The sequence below is a fragment of the Pavona decussata genome, unplaced genomic scaffold (assembly GCF_977016875.1).
Source record: "Pavona decussata unplaced genomic scaffold, jaPavDecu1.1 SCAFFOLD_317, whole genome shotgun sequence".
Lineage (NCBI taxonomy): Eukaryota > Metazoa > Cnidaria > Anthozoa > Scleractinia > Agariciidae > Pavona > Pavona decussata.
The window spans coordinates 463754-472217 of record NW_028145708.1 but is presented as its reverse complement, the minus strand read 5'-3'; the positions used below and the strand labels follow the sequence as shown (position 1 = coordinate 472217).

Genomic DNA, 8464 nt, shown 5'->3' with positions numbered 1-8464 from the left:
CGCCTGATGAAGACCAGCAGTATAGCGGTCGAAACGTCGCGATCCACATCTTTGTGACTCAATCGTGAGACAAACGATTAACTCATCTATCAATAATAATAATAATAATAATAATAATAATAGTAATAATAACAATAACAATAATAATAATAATAATAATAATAATAATAATAATAATAATAATAATACTAACAATAACAATAACAATAGGTTTTTAACTTGTAAATATCGATTTTGCTCGGAATATTTCAATAAAGAGGTTAATATACTAATACTAATACTAATACTAATACTAATACTAATACTAATAACAATAATAATAATAATAATAATAATAATAATAATAATATTATTATTATTATATTATTATTATTATTAATATTATTATTATTATTATTATTATTATTATTATTGTTATTATTATATGACAGTTTTAAAACACGTATGGATTTCATACTATATACAATCCAAACCTGGAGCATCGAGCGTAACCCAGGGGCTCACACGGGAGAAGACCTATTCTAATATTATGTGTCAACGACAAATTTTAAAACTGCACAAAGGCGAAAATATAAATTATTCGTAATGATCTATCTATATCAATTGGCAAGTCCTGAACGAAAGCACTATCGGAAAAATCAAAGTCAAAACACCCATTCTAAAATTATGTGCCAATAACAAAAACTGTACAAAACTGGTAATACCTAGTCACTAAAAATAAATATATATCCGTAGTCATCTATCTATGTCAATTGACAAGTCCTCAACAAGTTCATAAATTCATACAAGCACTTTGAGTGTGTATGCTATATTCAGCGAGTGGGAAATAACAGCTTTCTGCATTTGACATAGAATGTCTTCTCCTCGAGACCCAAACAGTTCCTTCATGGCTGAACCGTTTTAAATGAGACAGAATACAATGGTCAAACATCGGGAAAAAAAACAGATGTGGCAGAAATGTTTAACTCCGTTTTTAAAATAATTTGTACCTGCCCTTAGCAGACATGTAGTGGAGGTTGATAAATACTTCGAAGAGTTTCTTAGTTTAAACTGATAAAGATTTCATTTTACTGGATAAGATAATATTTTATTGAAATCAATGACGGAATGCCCTGACTTACTCGCTGAACCTCTCACTGTAATATTCAATTAATCCTTGATAACCGGCATCTTCCCTAATGAATGGAAATCTGCTGGAGTTACTCCATTATACAACAACTCCGGAAAGCGTAATGAGCCGACAAATTATCGACTGATATCAGTAAATCCAGTGGTGGCCAGAGCAGGTGGCAAGCAAGCGAATGCAAAGCAAACTAGAGAGCTCAAGGGTCGCTCCTGAGCCGCGTAGAGAGGCGACCGCTGAACGGTATTATCTCGACTTTAACCTTGCCTAAATGAAATTTAGCCACATTTACACTCATCAATTATAGATTAGCTTTTAAATGGAGCTGGTGCCCAAAGACGTTGGTAGAGCCGGGCAGCAATCTAGCACGGGGAAGGAGGTATCCATGGCAACCCTGCGAGCGGCCACCATCAACATCCTCCCCCCTCCCGAAACCTCTGGTGCTTCAACAAGGATGGGCCCGCGACACAGGAGGAGGGGAAGGGGGGAGGGTGAAAAGGGAACATCCGGAGGATCCAACAACCTCAAGCACCAAGTATGAACTTGTAGTGAACCGAATCACAAAGAATTACAACGGAAAAGACTTACCATGACGCAACCGGCAGCTTGAGAGGCAGCGGGCAACGAACAGTACCCATCACCGGCATGAAAAGCGCAAACTCACGCCAAGGAGCACTGGATAAGCAAGCAGATTCATACAATGAATACCTCTGTCCAGGAGACAGGAAAATAAACTGCAAGCATTGGTACAAAATGAAGAGTCCAGGTTGCAGAAATAAGTAGGGGCCACGAAGTTGAACAATGGTTGCATAGTCAATCTCAAACCAGACAATGGAATAAGCCAGCCAAATATTCAGAGGGCATCCTAATATAAAGCTGGTATGCATTACTGGTCCAACGCCCTAGAGCCTGGATTACATGTTCTGGAACACCATTCCAAGCCGTGACCGTGGCTGCACCAATGCGAAATTAGCTGTGACTGGAGAAATTGCCTGAAATCTCAGATGTGGACAAAATCTGCCAAACCCAGTTTGTCAGGACAGCACGTGACAGAGGTTGCCCATTCTGCAGAAGGAACAATAGGCCAAGGGGGTAGCCCCGAAGGGAAAGATATTCCACGATCGCATGAAATGGACACAAAGGGATGTTGCCACGACCAATGTGTACGAAACAACCCTTGCGAAAGGGATCTGTTTTGGACGCCTTGATCCTGAAACGGATGCAGGATGGGGAGAGTCTACTGTTTTTTTCCTTTTATTTAAGTACCAAACATTACTTACAACACTAACAATGCTTACAATACTAACATTATTTACAAAACTAAATTTGCTGTTTAAGTTAGGGACAAAGAATTCAGCAGAGAACAGGGATCCAAAGTAGCCCAATATACAGGCTGCCTAGAACATGCAATAATTGTGAGGTGACGCTCAGGGACTGTCCAAATGACCATCATGATTCCATCAGTAATGGGCAGGAGAGATTCAACAGGACAACCTTGCGACCGTTTTATTCCTCTCACAACTCGTTGTAGGCGGAGGCAGTTGAGAAAGAGTTCAGATAAACCCTGTTGTATGTGAAGAGATCGGATAGCTGACAAATAGACTTTGATGGAGGAATGTTGAATGGAATCGGCAAGAAAAGAAAGAAACAAACACACACATCGTCCACTCCTCAACAGGGCAGTGAGAGCCATCGGGTAGAGTTTTATGGCTTGGCGACAAAATTCGACAAATCTCCGCTGTCCAGAGGCGTAGAACTTGCGAGTAGATTGTGCCAATCCGTGTGAAACGAAGAAACGGCGCCTGTTTTCAAGCAGTCGAACTGTTCAAGAGAAGCTGTGGGAATGGGCAAGTTGCCACCTGAGCCTCTGGAGACAGACGCTGGAAAGCATTCAAATGAAAACGAGATTTTGAATCAGCAATTTTGTTATCAACAGCTCGGACGTAGGCAGCATTAAACGAGAGACCCCAAAGTGCTGCCCACAGAAGTAGATCGCGAAGAAGATGCATTAATACGGAGACCTTAGACGTTCCAGACGACAGAATAGCGACCTCAGTCTCATTGTCGGAACGTACTAAGAGCACATGCCTCTTGGACCATTGAGAACGCCACACATGGGCAGCGATTACCACGGGAAACAGCTCTTTATAGGCAATTAAGAACATTCCTCTGTAAAAATCACACAAAGTGGGAAATGAAACGTTTTGACCTTCTCTCAAATCTGACATGCAAATAGATCTTCTGGGGGGATGTTCCAAAACGACCTTTAATATTAACGTTCTTACTTCATTGCTGCCATGCTAATATCATATGTTTGTTGGCACCACAAACTCCAATTTTCAACTCAGAACGTGCTGTGCAAAGTGCCAAATTTAAGACGCCATTTCTTTAGTCTATCAATACACTACAACTTACAACTTACACCAAAGTTATAATATTTATCCGACTTTACAAAATATATGAGGCTTTTTGTTTTCTCATTTGTAAATAAATTTAAAGGTCAATGAAGTAGACAGTGTTACGGCCGTTTAGTCGGTGGGTAAACCAGGCAACAGATTTTGTAGAATTTCCCTAAAGTACACCAGTTCTAGAAATGAGACTATATTGCTAGTTTACAGTAGACATTGTAGTTACTAAATCCGTAAAAATTTCTACGGGGCCTACTTATTTTATTCCTAGGACAAATAAGAAAAAAGGGCTATAAAAATGGATTTCCCGCATTTTGACATAATAACTGAACCCGTACATTCGCCAGTAAAACGTTAAAAAACTGAAACGGTCTTGTATTTGAACAATTGCGTACTGATTATATTTCTGATAAATCCATCTCTTAATGACCGTTATTTTTGAAACAATTTCAAGCAAAGGAAAGCTTACTTTTCCGTTTTGTTCAATTCTCTACTTTTAACACAAGTTGAAGGAGTCATTGCTTTACTACAAATCATTCCAACTGTACAAAGTTCCAGACTTCTGAACCTTTGCTTGCAGCTTGCAAGGCTATTTATCGTCAGTGGTATTCCGTGCTCTCGTTTCATACCATTAATGAACAGCTCTAGGGGTCCCGAAGGAAGACACTGACATGGACATGACCAGGCTGCCCTTTCTTTGGGATTACCCTAAAACTGCTGATGTGCAAACGGGGTAATGTTGGAGAGTTAAAGGGGCCAGCAACCCTGCCTAGGCATACTTCGTTCGTCAAATACTCGTCAACGACCTTCGCATGTTGGAACGCAGAAGGCCTGCCCTTTCTGGCAGATCTAAGCCTATCAGTGGACTGAAATCCCAACTTTAACCCACGGCGGATAGTTTTAATAACAAAGGCAACCTGTTGTTGGTCTGGATGGTTAGCCAGTTCTATGCAAAATTCATCGACGTTCAAGGGGCTAATTGAGGAAACAGAAGGGAGCGCTGAACTGGCAGGGAGAGGGGAAAACAACAAGAAGACACTAAACGAACAATGCAACTGAAAGGCCAAAAGCAGAACAAAAGACAATTCAATAAAGGGAAAAATGTCTAAGCTTTAATACGAGTAAATATCGAGAGTAAAACGTACAGTACACGGGGGGGGGGGGGGGGGGGGAGTGCTTTACAGTATCCTATAACGTCTATATCTACAAAATCAGCAAAACAAAGACAAATATTGTACTGCTATTATTATATTTTAGTATAATTACTCAGGTGATTATAGAGATTCTCGCGATCTGATTGGTAGAGGATTGCGTCATATGTCGCTATAATCACCTCGCGCGAGGTGATTATAGCAGGGGCACTAAATTCCAAGATGGCCGCCTCGCGATTGGTCGATGTTTCCGACGAAGAAATAAATATCTTAAAAAAAAATGCAGTCCAAAAAACACCAAAGATGCAACTAAGTTCGGGGTAACACTTTTCAAAGGTAAGATGTAAAAAAAAATTGTTAATTATAATAGACAAACCCAGTAAATCCCGGTGGAAATGTTGCCGATGTTGATACCAGTGATGAAAACAAATAAAAATTGCGCAACATTTTCTTTATTTAACAGAATGGTTTCAACAACAAACACAATTTACGACAGACAGACAGCATGGAAGTTAACGAGATGAACAAATGTCTCTCGAAGTTTTACGTCTTCGTGAGGAGAAAAAACGGCAGTTTTTACAAGAAAACAAGTTTGTTGTCCATCCGAGCGGCTCTCGACCGTCATCTGAAAACCCCGCCGCACAACTAAAAATTTTCTATCTGCGATAACCACTTGTTCAGTGAAGCCAATAAAACACTGAATTCCTACCTGAAGCAGCTCTTCAATGGGGGAAAAATTGCTGGCACAGTTCACAAAAATCCGTTAACCGGTGAAACCATCAAGAAATTGTACGAGAGAGGCCAGCTAGCTGATGCTGACACACGTAATCCCCGAGTTTTGCTCCAAACAGCTTGGTTCTTCATCTCCATCTATTTTGGTAAACGTGGCAGAGAAAACCAACATTCCCTTAAGAAGTCAATGTTTCGTCTTGTCAAAGCAGCAAATGGAGAAGAATTCTTCGAATTAAACAAGAGCGTGCTGTCAAGCAAAAATCACACTGGAGGTCTTGACGGATCCGAAGATCACTCGGACGGCAAAATCTTTCCTCTGGCCAGTTCAAGAAGATGCCCAGTTGAAGTTCTTAAAGTCTATTTGAGCCATCTAAATCCCAGCTCAGAAGCTTTGTTCCAAAGGCCAAAAGACCTCAGCTCCACCAAATTTAACCCTGAAACAGAGAAAATCTGGTTCGAAGAACGCAAACTCGGCCACAATACCCTGGAGAATTTGCTAAGAAAGATGACAAAGAAAACCGGATCGTGCCTTATCTGACCAACCATTCATTGAGAGCCACCACCGTCACTGTTATGTCTGCAAAAAACATTGAAACTCGCAAAATTAAGGCTATCACAGGGCACAAGAGCGATTCAAGTATTGAAAGCTACTGCGAGCGACCAACTCTCAATCAGTTCAAGGAAATGTCAACAGCCCTTACCTCCTTCATCAATGGAGAAGAAACTCCCGAAACTCCTATATCTTGTGCCACAACATCCACAGCGTCTGTACCGTATCCAACAGGCGACCAAAGATGACCGTTGGGCAGACACGAGGAAACTTTCTCCTTTCCAATGGCCTAAATCCTGGAGCGATTCTTCCCTCTGGAAATTTCCAGAACTGCTCCTTTACTTTCAACGTCAACGTAAACAACGCTGTTTAACTTTCCTGGTTGAACTGGCCGCAATTTGGCTTCTTCTTAGACATTTTAAGCCTGTTTTGTTTTTCCTGAACACGGCGTTGAGAACGAGCACGAAGCATTTTCATTTCTTTCTAGCATGTACAGTTTATCGATTGATCATGTGACCTACGCCAGACCGCGCGTCTCTGTTCATTGGCGCGTGAAAATGGAAACAAACAAATAAAATTTACATTTTTTTCGGTCGTTTTTTTTTTTTGTTTTTCTCTGATAATCACCTGAGTAATTATAGTAAAATAATTATTCGCCTCAGGCTCAGTAAATATTGGTGAATATTCCCCTCGACTTCGTCTCGGGGAATATTCACCAAAATTTACATCGCCTTCGGCGAATAATTGTTAAATACTAAGTAAAATGTGTTTCGTCATTATTCGTCAAAATGACGAATAACAAGAAACAACAAGTGATTAGCAAGCCAAAATTAGAAATGCGATCACCGAAACTGTATGTAATGCGTAACAGTCAAAATAAGGGGGGACTCTCAAAGGCGTCTGGAACGAGAGCTGGACGAAGTCAATGTAGGGGAAGGAGACCTGCGTTTGCGAGCCTGTTTGGTAGAAATCTCCGCATGCGAAAAACAGGCACGAGCTCGATGACATCCACCAAAATGGCTGCAGCGATGTTCCAAGACCTGCGACAATGTGCAACGAAACCGCTTCTGGCGGTTCAGACAAGTCGCTGAACGGACCGTCGAGTCCGCCACTCACCGACGATCTAGCAGCGAAGACATGGTATAGCTGCACGTTCATGGTCTCACCAATCGGCGATTTTTGCCGCCACCGCGTGCTCGCGGAAAGCGTTTTCATAGGCGAGCCATAAACGTCCATTGAACTGTCGACAGATACGACTGAATAAGCATTTTATAACAAGTCAAGTCCTTCCAGCGGTGAGGGAAGTGAAAATGGCAAAAGTTTCGGGCAAGAATCCGATATCCTCGGCCTGTTGACGGTTCTTCCTAGATGAAGGTCCAAACACCAAATGCCCATCCAGAAGGACATGTGACTCTGGCACGGTTAGCTTGAAAATTTAACAGGCTAAATGACTTTACTCAGACCAGCAAAAAGGCGAATGCAGCAGAGAGCTCAAAGGTCGCCCCTGAGCCGCGCAGAGGCGACCGCTGACAGGCATTGTCTCTATTATAATCCTGCTTAAATTATATTTAGCTCATCCAAATTTAGTTTACATACGTCCCTTAAGAGGCTGTCTACGTTAGCACGGACAAGGCAAATTTCGGCTTTTCACCGATTTCGCTGATTTTTTCTATGAACATCAATCATTATATCCCATAAACAAATATCACATTTACTGAGCTCAATGTGATTTTTTTCGTTGTTGGCGAAATGGTTTACAAAGTGACCTCAAAACAACCCAATTTGTCTTTGGGGACTCTACGGTTTATCTATGCATTGCCGGTACTGACTATTTTACTCATTGAAGTTCCATTTGTTAATAATAATTTAAATGTTTAACTTTTGTTTTCTGTGTAATAATATACATGCAAAAATTTCAGCATGCTCATTGGCTGAGAGCACGTCAATTAATCCCAAACAGTGCAGAAAGTTGAAAATGAGTGCAAAAAGTTGAAATTGAGTGCAGAAAGTTGAAATTAAATTGATTGACAGGAAAGTCGCGAACACGCAACAACACAAAATGGCGGACAGGTTACGAGAAAGTAACAACGTTTTAATTCAGAGTTTGAAGGAGAATGCTAAGAACAAAAACACCCAACAAAGCACAAATAATTGGCTTAAAGTCTGGAAGTCTTGGGCTTCTCAAAAGGGCTATGACGAAAGTATTGAAAAGTACGAACCGGAGGCCCTGAACAAAATTCTGGAGGAGTTTTACGCAACAGTTCGAAAGAAAGACGGGGAAAATTACGAGCCTGATAGCCTTCGTGTAATGGTGACTGCTATTGACCGATACCTAACAGAGGAAGAGTACAAACACTCAATTATTCGCGACAGAGATTTTAAAAGCTCGAAGCAAGTTCTGGAGGGAAAAGCCCGCCTACTGCGGCAACAAGGCAAAGGCAAGCGGCCGAACAAGGCAAGAAGTCTGACAACAACCGAGGAAAATGAGCTGTGGGAAAAA

General features: G+C 41.1%; 1 long non-coding RNA gene across 1 annotated transcript; it reads right to left on the bottom strand.

Annotated features, from left to right (window-relative positions):
* Window positions 1-5676: 5676 nt before the first annotated feature.
* On the bottom strand, window positions 5677-6553 carry LOC146454057 (uncharacterized). The gene is made up of 3 exons (XR_014859357.1): window positions 6116-6553; window positions 5944-5991; window positions 5677-5848 (listed from the first exon to the last, which is right to left on the bottom strand). It is a non-coding gene; the product is annotated as an uncharacterized LOC146454057 (long non-coding RNA).
* Between the last annotated feature and the right edge of the window lie 1911 nt (window positions 6554-8464).